Raw genomic sequence first — 13,304 nt, 5'->3', positions numbered from 1 at the left:
CACACTCATACACACATACCCCACACACTCATACACACACACACATGTGCTCATACACACACATGCACACACCACACACTCATACACACACACACTCATACACACACACACACACACACACACACACACACACACTCACATAATAAAAAAGAGTCTTAAAAAGAAGATACTAGAGCTCTCTGCTCCCAAACCCCGTGGGAGAGAGACCTCACCGCCTGATCAGGTGGGCACTCCTGAGGCTGCAGAGCGGAGGAGACCACCAACACTGCCCACCCCTGCCCACATCCCTGGCCCAAGAGGCAACTGTATAAGGCCTCTGGGTTCCCGTAGGGGAGGGCCCAGGAGCGGCAGGATCCCTGCACCTGAGACACCGCCGGAATCTGAAGGAAACAGACCGGATAAACAGTTCTCTGCACCCAAATCCCGTGGGAGGGAGAGCTAAACCTTCAGAGAGGCAGACACGCCTGGGAAACCAGAAGAGACTGCACTCTGTGCACATCCAGACGCCAGAGGAAAACACCAAACGCCATCTGGAACCCTGGTGCACGGAGGCTCCCGGAAAGAGCGGCGCAGATCTTCCCAGTTGCTGCCGCCGCGGAGAGGACTTGGGCAGTACCCCACGAGCAAACTTGAGCCTTGGAACCACAGGTAGGACCAACTTTTCCCCTGCAAGAAACCTGCCTGGTGAACTCAAGACACAGGCCCACAGGAACAGCTGAAGACCTGTAGAGAGGAAAAACTACACGCCCGAAAGCAGAACACTCTGTCCCCATAACTGGCTGAAAGAAAACAGGAAAACAGGTCTACAGCACTCCTGACACACAGGCTTATAGGACAGTCTAGCCACGGTCAGAAATAGCAGAACAAAGTAACACTAGAGATAATCTGATGGCGAGAGGCAAGCGCAGGAACCCAAGCAACAGAAACCAAGACTACATGGCATCATCGGAGCCCAATTCTCCCACCAAAGCAAACACGGAATATCCAAACACACCAGAAAAGCAAGATCTAGTTTCAAAATCATATTTGATCATGATGCTGGAGGACTTCAAGAAAGACATAAAGAACTCCCTTAGAGAACAAGTAGAAGCCTACGGAGAGGAATCGCAAAAATCCCTGAAAGAATTCCAGGAAAACACAATCAAACAGTTGAAGGAATTAAAAATGGAAATAGAAGCAATCAAGAAAGAACACATGGAAACAACCCTGGACATAGAAAATCAAAAGAAAAGACAAGGAGCTGTAGATACAAGCTTCACCAACAGAATACAAGAGATGGAAGAGAGAATCTCGGGAGCAGAAGATTCCATAGAAATCATTGACTCAACTGTCAAAGATAATGTAAAGCGGAAAAAGCTACTGGTCCAAAACATACAGGAAATCCAGGACTCAATGAGAAGATCAAACCTAAGGATAATAGGTATAGAAGAGAGTGAAGACTCCCGGCTCAAAGGACCAGTAAATATCTTCAACAAAATCATAGAAGAAAACTTCCCTAACCTAAAAAAAGAGATACCCATAGGCATACAAGAAGCCTACAGAACTCCAAATAGATTGGACAAGAAAAGAAACACCTCCCGTCACATAATTGTCAAAACACCAAACGCACAAAATAAAGAAAGAATATTAAAAGCAGTAAGGGGAAAATGTCAAGTAACATATAAAGGCAGACCTATCAGAATCACACCAGACTTTTCGCCAGAAACTATGAAGGCCAGAAGATCCTGGACAGATGTCATACAGACCCTAAGAGAACACAAATGCCAGCCCAGGTTACTGTATCCTGCAAAACTCTCAATTAACATAGATGGAGAAACCAAGATATTCCATGACAAAACCAAATTTACACAATATCTTTCTACAAATCCAGCACTACAAAGGATAATAAAGGGTAAAGCCCAACATAAGGAGGCAAGCTATACCCTAGAAGAAGCAAGAAACTAATCGTCTTGGCAACAAAACAAAGAGAATGAAAGCACACAAACATAACCTCACATCCAAATATGAATATAACAGGAAGCAATAATCACTATTCCTTAATATCTCTCAACATCAATGGCCTCAACTCCCCAATAAAAAGACATAGATTAACAAACTGGATACGCAATGAGGACCCTGCATTCTGCTGCCTACAGGAAACACACCTCAGAGACAAAGACAGACACTACCTCAGAGTGAAAGGCTGGAAAACAACTTTCCAAGCAAATGGTCAGAAGAAGCAAGCTGGAGTAGCCATTCTAATATCAAATAAAATCAATTTTCAATTAAAAGTCATCAAAAAAGATAAGGAAGGACACTTCATATTCATCAAAGGAAAAATCCACCAAGATGAACTCTCAATCCTCATCTTCGATTGGTTTATATACAAGTGTGCAATTTCTAGGTTTGAAAGTAAAATGATGCTATCTGGTGCTGGATAGAGGAGCCTTATTTTTTATTATGGCAGCTTGCTATTTTTGTAACATGGTGATTTGGTTGAACACAATAAAATACAGTAGTAACTGATCTCCCCCTCTTCCTGGATGAGTGAGGAGATGATTAAATGTTGATGTCAGCATCCATGAGCATATTCAGATGAGCTTCTGCTTCTGTTGAAAAGGATGCTGTGTTTGATTGTGGTCCGAAGCTTTGAAGCACTACTTGGCATCTCCTTCCTTGGAGGTCTCACTGTTTAAACATAACAGATTTGATAGCTTGTTTCTAAGGTGAGGTCCAGCTTGTCTCCACTAGGTCGTCTTCATGTGAATCCGGTGGTTATACGGTTTTGTTCTAGGGATATTTCATTTTTTTAATAACGGTTTTAGCTGACATTCATGGAGAGAATGAATCCTTAGAAGTGTGCCACTAGTGAAAGGAAATCCTGTCTAGAGTATGTTTCTTTACAAAGCTGTGTCACACCATCCTTTGGGCCCTCTGCTGGAAAAGTAGAATCAAGTCTCAAATAATGCCTTTTAAATTGTATCCTCTAGTATTATAGATGTAGGACAGTACTGTATCATACCTCTGTGGATGTAAAATAGCTTGTACCTGCTTTATGATACGTAGTAGTGACCGTGCTTTATCAGAGCTGTTTTTAATGATGTTGCTCAGAATGTTTTCTTTCCAGATGATGATTGAGAAGCTAATTTAAAAAAAAAATGGTGCCAGGTACCACAAGAGTAACAGAACTGTGCTGTTTTCTCGGGTTTTGTTTTTTTACTTTTTTTTTTTTTAATGGAGTGTGCTGGATGTCTCTACAGTTTTGTTCAGATGACTGCAAAACCTGGAAAAGCTGTTGCTGCTGTTGATGCATAACACACTGCTATTATTGGTCTTTTTATATAAATATAAATATATATATACAGATATATAATTTGAATTTTTTGAAACTTTACCTGTGCTGTCAACTTTCGAAAAAAGTATCCCCGTTTACTGTGTTGAGTTGGCACTGTACAGAAATTAACAGCCATATTGGTCTAGAAATGTTGAACTTAAGTTTTTTCCACTTGTACAGGGGTAACACACTGTATTAAATATGTAAGGTCTTATATACGTGGGTTTGATTACAAAAACTAATAAAGTATTCTCTAAATTTAAAAAAAAAAGAAGTTACTACAGTCTAGGCAGTGTGCAAGCATAACTCAGTAGAGTGCTTACCTGAGATGCACAAAGCCCTGTGTTCTATTCCCAGAACAACGTAACATTGGGTGTAGTGGTGCATACCTGTAATCTCAGCACTGGGGAGGTGGTGGGAAGACTTGTCCAAGGTCATCCTCAGATACATAGTAAGTCTGAGCCTGGTATACATACGTGATAATCTATCTGAAAATGAAATGGCAGGCTAACCATCATCAGACACTCATGGCAACATATAAACAACAGCTAGGAACTGATGTAAACACTTAGAAAGGGAAGCCTGGGGTGTCCATGGAGCCTCTGGCCTGTAACAATTCTAAGGTGCCTATGATAGACATTGTAACCATTGTCTGCTGCAATCCTGCCCCACCCCCAACCCCTTCTGAACAGCTTCCTTCTGGACCTTCCTTCCCTTGTTCCTGTGAAAAATGGAAACAGGGAAGAACACTGGGCTCTGGGAAGTGGGGGTGGGGTGGACAATACTGTTTCCTCTAGGAACTTCCGAGGTGTTTGTATCTAGTGGGCTCCATTCATCAATGACTGTACTCAACCCACTTGGGGGAGATAGAGGTCTCCCGTGTGCTGTCCTTTGCCCTCTTGCCTGCAGCCTCTTGTCCTTCCCAGTGGCAGCAGCTGACAGCTGGAGCACACTACGTCATGTATTTTTTCATGATGCATTTTAATCACCTGAAGCTCTTCCTGTGGCACTTTCATGCCAAGCCTTTATACTTCCTGCGTCCTCCTGTCTAGGACCTAGAAGCAGCCACCTCTTTCCATTTTGATGACTTCAACATTCTGGGTTTTTTCCATTTCGTTTAAATTACAATACTTGCAAAATGTGTTTACTGTATCCTAACTACTGCTCTTTTGCTGGTATCTCTTTCTTACCAGAATATTCTATAGTATGTGCATAGCATGTTTTACGGTGTATGTGGAGTATATGTGTGCAAATGTGTGGGGAATGGGTATGTGTGCATAAGTGTGCCCATGCTTGTCTGTGGAGGCCAGAGATTGGTGACAGGTGTCTCACCTATCACTCTCTTCCCCATCTTTTGAGACAGTCTCCCACTGAACTCAGAACTCGTGTGTGTGTGTGTGTGTATGTGTGTGTGTCTGTCTGTCTGTCTGTCTGTCTGTCTGTCTGTCTGTCCATCCTTCCATCTGTCCGTCCATCCAAGTACCTACAAAGGCTAGAAGAGGGTGTTGGATACTCTGGAGTTACAGGTGGGTGTGAACAGCCTGCTGTGGGTGCTGGGAACTGAACTCTGGTCCTCTGACAGAGCAATGAGCACTCTTAACTGCAGAACCATCTGCTCCAGCTCCCGATTTTATTTGTTGCAGAATGTTTCCACCAACCCCCAAGAAGCCCCGTTCTAGACATGTCTGATCCGTGCATTTGCTTGCCATTTGGCTTCTTGTGTCTGGTTTCTCTCACTTAATGTCCAAGTCCATCCATGGGACAGTCTGGAGCCAAATGGCATCATTTTAAAATCACACCAAATTTGCTTTACTTGTCTTTACTTAAAAGATGGATATGCAGGCTGCTTGAGAAAAAAAGCCATCATTTTATCCAAAGCCATGGAGATTTATGCGTGCTCCCTTCTGGAAACCCCGTCATTTAAGTTCTTACATTAGGGCCTTTGACAACTTTAAGCTCATATGAAGACTTCTGCCCACATGCCTTTGTGTGGGAGTTTTACTGTGGACGTGTGTTGCATTGCTGTTACACAGGTGCTTGGGAGAAAAATTGATAACCAATACAGCAATTCTTTGTTTAGCATTTTAAGAAATGTTCAAACCGTCTTCTAAAGTGGCCATATTATTTGATATTCCCGCCAATAATGCATGGGACTCCAATCTCTCCGTATCCTCAGAGTCTTCGTCATTGTCTTTACTTGACTGTATCGATGTTAGTGGGTAGGAAGCAGAAGTGGCAGCTCATCCTGGGTCTGATTGGCATCCCACTGATGATCGACAGAGAACGCATCTTTTTGTGTGCTTATCATTTAACTCTACACCTTATTTCAAGAAATACCTGTCAAAACATTAGCCCACTTAAAAAATTACGTTATGTCTTTTTATTGTTGGTTTATGATGGTTTTTTTTTTTTTGGTTCTTTTTTTTCGGAGCTGGGGACCGAACCCAGGGCCTAGCGCTTCCTAGGCAAGCGCTCTACCACTGAGCTAAATCCCCAACCCCTATGATGGTTTTTATATATTCTGGATACTTGGCCTGTAACAGACATCATTTGTACATCAGACTTACAAGTGTTTTCTCTTGTTCTGTATGTTTCTTTTCACTTGTCTCTTGGTGTTTTTATGGAACTCTGAACTTTAAGAAAGTCTGTCTTTTCTCTTTTTAAAAGAGAAAGCATTATAGAGGTAGAGAGGTGGCTCAGCAGTTAAGGGCACTTGCTGCTCTTACAGAGGGACCCAGGTTTGGTTTCCAGCACCCAGATGGTGTCTTACACTCATTGTAACTCCAGTTCTAGAGGATCTGATGCCCTCTTCTGGTCTCTGTGGGCACAGCATGTACATGGTGCACATACATATATATACATATATGCAGTCAAAACATGCATATACTGAAATAAAGCAAATAAATCTTAAAAGAAACTGTGATCTCAGTCAAGGCTATGAGGATTCCCTCCTGTTTTTAACTAACAGTATTACTATTGTAGCTCTGACAGTTAGGTCTTCAATAAAATTTAAGGCAATTTTTGTATGTGATAAGACAGTCCAGCTTTATTCTTTTGCACTGTTATTCAGTTTTTCTTTCCCCATTTATTAAAGAGTCTATGCGTCCTTCACAGAATGCTGTTGGCATCCTTGTAGAAAATCAATTAAGTATAATACGAACATGTGTTTACCACCAGATCCTGTTCTGTCCACTGACTTTATCTACCCTCACGCCAGCACAGCACTCTCTTGGTCATCACTGTCAGAGAGTGTGAGCATTGTCAGAGAGTGTGAGCATTGTCAGAGAGTGTGAGCCTTCCAGACTTGTTCTTTCTCAAGATGTCTCTGGTTATCCTGAATCTTCTATAGTTCCAGATAGATTTTATTATAAGCTTGTCAAATCTGTAAAAATCCAGCTGGGATCTCGACAGAGGCTGGGCTGAACAGTCTGGGGAGTACAGCCATCTTGGCAGTATTAAGCTTTGGAACCCATGAATACAGAACGTCTTTCTGTCTGTTGAGGTCTTCTCTGATTTCAAGGATGGCCTGCTGATCTCCTTCTGTTAAACTTATCCCTAGATAGTTTATTCTTTCTGCTGCCACTTTTGCACGTATTGAGAGTTTTGTTTTTATCTTGTCTGTTCTGAACAATGTCTCAGGTGCACTTGTGAGGAGTCCTTATTCTGCCGCAGGAGGTTAGAGCACTCTCTTGCTATTAAGCTTTATTTATTTATGTATTCATTCATTCATTCATTCATTCATTCATTCAAGTTCATTGTTGTTCTGTGCCTGTCCCTGTTGATCTGTCCAGTTGCCCTATGCATCACTTAAACTGGGGTGTTGAATTCTTTAAATATTGTTGTATAACTGTTTCATTTGTTTCTGGTTTTGCTTCATGCATTTCAGGTTATGTTATCGAATGCACATATGACCAAGGTTTTACATATTTTTGATGCATTGACTATTTTATGATTATAAAAATGCTTATCTTTGCCTCTAATAAACAACTTTTGCCTGGAAACGTCTTTGGTCTGGTATTGCCACCTTTAATGTTACTGTTTGCATGGTGTATCTTCTTCCATTTGTGGTGCTTTAGATGAGAATGTCCCCATAGGCTCCTAGGTTTGAATGTTTGGTTCCTAGTTGGTGGAACTGTTTGGGGGGGATTAGGAGGCGTGGTCTTGTTGAGGAAGTGTATAACTGGGGGTGGGCTTTGAGGTTTCAAAAGCCTTTGCCAGGCCCAGGCTCAGTCTTTCTTTCTCAGTGTCTCTCCCTCTCCCTTTATCTATCCTCCCCACAGCCCTGCCTCCCGCTTGAAGATCAGAGGTAATCTCTCAGCTACTGGGTCAGCTTCGTGCCTGCCTGCCACCATGCTCCCCACCATGACGGCAATGGACTCAGCCTCTGAAACTGTAAACAAGCCCACAAATAAATGCTTAAATAATTCCTTTTATGTTACCTTGGTCATGGTGTTTCGTTACAGCAATATGATAAAAACTAAGACACTGTTCTTTTATTTTCAGTATTTCTTTTTAAGGAAGCTTTTTGTTATTGTTTTAATTTTTATTATATTGTTTGGTTGTTTTGGTTTCGTGTGTGTGTGTGTGTGTGTGTGTGTGTGTGTGTGTGTGTGTGTGTGTGTCTGCACTCATGCCACAGCATGCATATGAAGGTCAAAGACCAATTCGCACCAATTGGTTCTCTCCTCCACCATGTCTGTCCTAGGGATCAAATTCAGGTTGTCAGCCTTGGCCACAGGCTCCTTCACCCACTGTACCATCTCGCCAGCCCATTTTCCATCTATTTCTGTCTTTGAAGCTAACGTACATTTTGTTTAGCGTATAGTTAAATTAACGTATCCACCCTTCAAGTCTCTGTCCAGTTGTACTGAGTCTGACTTTTTCGTGCACTTAACAAATGTATTATAACAAATATACCCCCAAGTCTTGTCTAACCGGACACAGACTCGTTCCTCCCTCCTGTCAGCCTTCAGCGAGGCTGGCAAGTCCATCACTGGGATCTGTCCAAACACTAACAGTTCCTTACCTGCCGCAGCTCAGCAGCTTAGAGTCTTCCAAATCTGGGAACAGGAAGGACAGATGGAAGGGGTTAATGCCCAAGCCACATATGGTGCAGACCACTTCTGCTGCGATGTACTAGTCCAGACACAGTCACATGACTCAACCTCAATGCTCTTGAGATGGAGAGGGGAACTTTAAAAGAACACATGGGGGCGGGAGAGGTGAGTGGGCGGTAAGAGCACCAGTTGCTTTGTTCTTGCACAGGACTTGGGTTCGGTTACTAGCACCTACCACTGTCTGCAACTCTGGTTCCAGAAAACATGATACTTTCTTTTGCAGTCGTGAGGCATACATGCATGTGCATGCACATACATACGTGCACAACACACTCAGACATAAATCTTTTTTTACAAAAAAGAACACACAGATATTTGGTGATCACTTGTAGTCTCCCCTGTGCCCCTATTCCATGCATATATCATAGTCACATTGGAAAGGGAGGAAGAATAGCTAGTGTCCACCCTTTTATGACAACAGGCCGTCCAGGGTGCCAAGAGGCACCGTGAGTAAGCCAAGCTGTCTCTGCAGTTCGTCTTTCTGGGCTCAGATCCTGGGCTTGCTGTTTATTATGTTACCTTAGGCACCACATTAAGCCCTGCAAGCTCAGGTTCCCTCATTTATGAAGTGGAGATTGAGTGTTATTACCCTTCCGCCTGGGTTATTGCCAAGATGAAGTGAGGCAGTCCCCGCACCTAATACACAGTAAATGCATGTCAGGGGTTGCTTCTTACTAGCTAAAGAGGAGGAAACCATGAGATAAGAAGTGATGCCGTGCAAGTGCAGAGAATATTATTGTTGTCAATGAGGTTTCCCTCCGCCTGGCTCTATGCAATGGCAGAAAAGAGAATGTTCAGACAAAGGAGGTGCAAACGGTCCATCTGTGTGACGAACAGGTTACTGATGATGGTGTGTGCTCTCAGAAGTGTGCGGTTTGGGCCTGGATGTGCTCTCCCGGGGAATGAGAAGAATGAAACCTAATGGAAATATGATTTAAATCTCCATCGTGGTCCTGTGCAGAGGAGCCTGGGACTGCCTGTACCACACAAGCCTGGTTCTGCCACTTAGAGTCCAAACCACATATGTGGTTCCAAGAACCTCAGGGAGAGAGTCTGAAGATTTGAGCCTCTCTGTACTGTTCCGAGGAGGCAGATGACAGGCTTTTGCCCTTGCAGCTAAGAGGTAAAGTGGCAAGGGGAGCAAAGAGTTAAAGTTGCTCACCTGAGCTGTGTGTGAATTCTGTGACTGTGCCTGCGAACCTCCAGTTACACTAAAGAAATACAAAAAGAAAAAGGAAAAAAAAAGATTGTAATCTTACTGGTTGGGGATTTGGCTCAGTGGTAGAATGCTTGCCTAGGAAGCGCAAGGCCCTGGGTTCGGTCCCCAGCTCCAAAAAAAAAAAAAAAAGAAAGAAAGAAAGAAGAAAAAAGAAAAAGGAAGAAATACACCGGAGGGTGGGAGGCGTTCATGCACCTAGATCTCACACTACCCATCTACAGAGAGAGACTTATGACCCTCTCAAATAACACAGCTACTTTCAAGCATCTAACTCCTTATGCCAATCTCCACAGGTCCTGGGAGTCACTGCCTCCTTCAAGCCTGGGATGGTAATCCCAACATACCACTTCCGGCCCCAGGCTCTTCCTACTTAATCCCCTCTTCCATTACCCACATTTGAATGAACCAGGATCCCACCTGATAGAAATACAAACATGGTTATTAGCCTTTTGATAAACGACTCATAGCGAATCTGCTTCCTGAAAACACCTTCTACAAAAAGATGGGCAATCTTGGAGTCACGTGCCTCAACTACAGGGTCCTTCATCATGATTGGTCCAGAAACGAGACACGTGACCCCAGAAAGGCCAGTCATATTCTCCCTCCCAGGAATGTGACATTTAGTACAGAAATAAAGCACAGTGGAGGCCCTGGGACAGCACCATATTAATCTCCAAACCCACCTCCTTAAGGCACCTACAAAACCAGGCAAAACCTGTTCCCTAACAGCTGCATTTTGCTTGCTAGCCCTTCCTCTGGAAGGGTGTCGGCGACACGCTCTACCAGCATTTCAGTACAGCTTTCTTCTCTAGCCAGAATTGGTTTCTGTTGCTTCCAATCCACATTGTCTAGAAACACAGCCCCCCCATGGATCTTAAGAGATACCTGCAGGATGTTTACCGAAGTGCTTACCGTGTGGCAGACACTCTCAATGACTTTTAGCATTTAATGTCTAAAAAAAAACAAGGCTAATAATATCCTTAAGTAGGCCGTGCGGTGTTTATTAAACTCTGAAGGGCTTGTTAGATTCAGGTCTTGACAATTAAGTAGAGGTTGTGAAGGAATCTCGCCGCTTCTAATGTGCTGTGTGAGAGAATAAATAATGTCCAGGAGTGGCGCCTTCGCCGAGTGCAATGCTACTTGATTTGCTTCTGTTTCATTTGGAATCTGCTAATTGCCTTTGGCGGGAGTTGTGGGACTGTCAGTTGAATCATGGGAGCCAAGGGACAAGTGTGACTAGGCACAGTACCGGGTCTCCTGAGATCACCAAGCCACCCAAGCAAGAACTACTAATTACAGTCCTTCCAGGGGTTGTTTGAGTTATTTGGAGGAGAGGTTTTCTTAAGGTCACAAGCTTGAGAACCTTTAAAGTTTAATGTCTCTGGAATTTTCTCAACATACAGAAAAAGAGTTAGAGAAAAAAAAATCCACCAAGGAAAATCAGACTTGAGATAGAGAAAATGAAGACAAACACTGGCCACATTTTTTTTTTTTTTTAAAGTTCCTTGGGTCTAGTCCCGGCTCTTCAACTGAATAAGGTTAGATAAGGTTAGTAAGAACCCCACCCCCCACCAGGTTAGTAAGAAACCCACCCCCCCCCCCCCTCCACCCCCCCCCCCGTGAAGTTGCCTAAGGGGAGCTTTGGGGACAGAGTTGGAAAGAGAGTTTTTAATGTAGGTATCCATGGAAGAAACAAAACCAACAATATGGGCCAAATAACAAGCTAAATGGGTCAAATGATGCCAGACCTGGGACAACCCCAGATCAGGGGCAGGGCAGGGCAAACCAAGAACAATATCTAGTCGGGTGAGGTTCATGTCTAAAGAGTTAGTGTCTGTCACATGGGCTGTGTGGCTCTGACTCAGCCCCTGCCATTCTTCTGGTTTGATTTGATTTTCTGAATTTTAATACAGAGTCTCACTATAAAGTCCAGGATGGCCTCAAACTCGAGATCCTCCTGCCTCAGTCTCCCAAGTGTTGGAGTTAAAGGCATGTGCCTTGTTGTCTGTCTAGTCCTTTCTGTCTTAGAGAATCCACACAAAGATAAACGTGCTAAATGAAAATCATCTTCCCTAAACCCACAGCTGATGGAGAGACTGAGAACTCTCCAGTTATTCACTGTAAAGAAACCAAGTTGTTTCCATGCAGAAAATGTGGTGGGAAGACCACTTGAGGTGCAGGCGAGGAGCTCACAGGGACCCTCCAGCCTCTGCCTCCGCTGAGATAACCATCCGTCAATGGTGACACATCCGCCATGGCTCCAGACCCTGGCTCCAGTCTCATCGCCGAGCTTCACCTTCATTTCATTTCAGCTGAATCGGAATCTCAGAGCCCTAAAGGAGAAGATGGGGGAAAAGAAGGGGGGCAGGGGCTGGTGAAGGGTGCCATGCCCACAGCAATGAAAGAAGAAGATGTCAAGAGAATGAGAACAGAGGGAATCTCCTCCCATGGCCCAACTGTGGACACAACCATGTACTACTCACAGGCTACTCAGTTAGGGTACATGGTGGCCACACACTGGTGCCCCGTCTGTTCCTCATTGACTTCTGCTCGGTTCCCTATTGGTGTTGTCTGTCTGCTGTCTGGCGGCCAGTGACCTTGCAGGTGTTACTGGCCTTTGACCGTGGCAGGATTTGCTGGCTATGAATTAAACTCTGCTGGCTTGTCCTCATGTTTATGAGGCCAGCGTCTACCTTCCACCGTAGGTGCCTGCTGAGGGAACTTCCTGCCTGAGCAAGCCAGCGGCACTCCAACAAGTGGACACCCAATTATAATCTGAGGCTCAGGTGGAGCAGGCCAGGTAACCATTCTCTCCGACCCTTTTAAAATAGTCCGCCTGGGACAGCCAGCAGAAGTGAGTGGTGTGGTCCCCTGAGCACCATTGTCTAATTCTAGCCTTGCTCCTCGGTCCGGAAGAGTCTTGCAGGACTCCTCCCTGTGGAAACCTTCTGAGGCCCCAAAACTAACCACCTTGGAACCCCACCGGACCACCCATCCTAGTTGGATCAGCTGGCCACCCCAGCTGGTCTGCCTGGGACAGCCTGCAGAGACAGGAAGTAGCATACCTGTCCTCTGAGAGGGTCCACCCAGCAGCCAATGGAAAGAGATGCAGAGACTCACACCCAAACGTTAGATGGAGGTTGGGGAGTCTTACGAGAGAGTTGGGAGAAGATTGGGGGGGACCTAAGAGGACAGGGACTCCACAGGAAGACCAACAGAGTCAACCACTCTGAAGCCTTTAGGGACACCCATAGACTGAATCACCAGCCAGAGTGGGCACAGGCTGGACCCAGGCCTCCTGCACACATGTAGCAGATGAGCAGCAGGTCCCCCAAACAACTGCAGCAGGGGCCGTCCCCATGTCTGCCTGCCTGCAAGCCTGTGGAACCCTCACTCCTAAATGGCCAGCTTTGTCTGGCCTCAGTGGAAGAGGATGTGTCTAGTCCCTCAGTCACTGGATGTGTGGGGGCGGGGTGGGGTGGTTGAAACCCAGGGGGCATTTCCCTTGTCTTTTGAGAAGGAGGACTAGGGGGAGAACTGTGTGAGGGGTTACTGGGAGGAGAGGAAGGGCTGATATTGGGTTGTAAAGGGACTAAATAATAAGTAATTTAATTTGAAACATGGTAGAACAAGAGAGAATGTTGTAGAACAAGGC

At 44.6% G+C, this 13,304-nt stretch overlaps 1 long non-coding RNA gene across 2 annotated transcripts in view; it reads right to left on the bottom strand.

Annotated features, from left to right (window-relative positions):
• Positions 1 to 2,411: 2,411 nt before the first annotated feature.
• Positions 2,412 to 13,304, bottom strand: part of LOC108349612 (uncharacterized) — a 39,937-nt gene continuing 29,044 nt past the window's right edge. The window contains exons 3-6 of one of the 2 annotated variants that reach the window (XR_015652345.1): positions 9,593 to 11,982; positions 8,340 to 8,373; positions 3,703 to 3,801; positions 2,412 to 2,916 (exon numbers count right to left, since the gene is read on the bottom strand). This is a non-coding gene — a long non-coding RNA (uncharacterized LOC108349612). Of the gene's footprint in view, positions 2,917 to 3,702; positions 3,802 to 8,339; positions 8,374 to 9,592; positions 11,983 to 13,304 lie in introns of those variants that run through there. The other variant, XR_015652346.1, reaches the window with a different exon arrangement.

Source organism: Rattus norvegicus, chromosome 1 (assembly GCF_021556685.1).
Source record: "Rattus norvegicus strain SHRSP/BbbUtx chromosome 1, alternate assembly SHRSP_T2T, whole genome shotgun sequence".
Classification (NCBI taxonomy): domain Eukaryota; kingdom Metazoa; phylum Chordata; class Mammalia; order Rodentia; family Muridae; genus Rattus; species Rattus norvegicus.
This window is presented reverse-complemented; position numbering and strand designations above follow the sequence as displayed.